Here is a 324-nt window from a genome sequence, read left to right as displayed (position 1 = left end):
ACCATCTTATAGAATTTTCCCTTAAGTTTGAGGGGGACTTTTTTATCGCACAACAAGCCCGATGCATTCCTCCACTTAACCCATCCAACTTGAATTATGCTGATAATATCCCAATTTATTTCACCATCACTCTGAATAATAGATCCAAGATATCTAAAACGTGTACTCTTATTAATGACTTGATCTCCCAATGTCACAATCTCATCACTAGATCTATAGCTACTAAAATTACAATCTATATATTCAGTTTTAGATCTACTCAAGCAAAAACCTTTTGACTCTAAGGTTGACCTCCAAAATTCAAGTTTGTCTTCAACTCCTTCT

Source organism: Dendrobium catenatum, unplaced genomic scaffold (assembly GCF_001605985.2).
Source record: "Dendrobium catenatum unplaced genomic scaffold, ASM160598v2 fragScaff_scaffold_156, whole genome shotgun sequence".
Taxonomy (NCBI): domain Eukaryota; kingdom Viridiplantae; phylum Streptophyta; class Magnoliopsida; order Asparagales; family Orchidaceae; genus Dendrobium; species Dendrobium catenatum.
Note: the sequence above shows the minus strand (reverse complement) of the source record.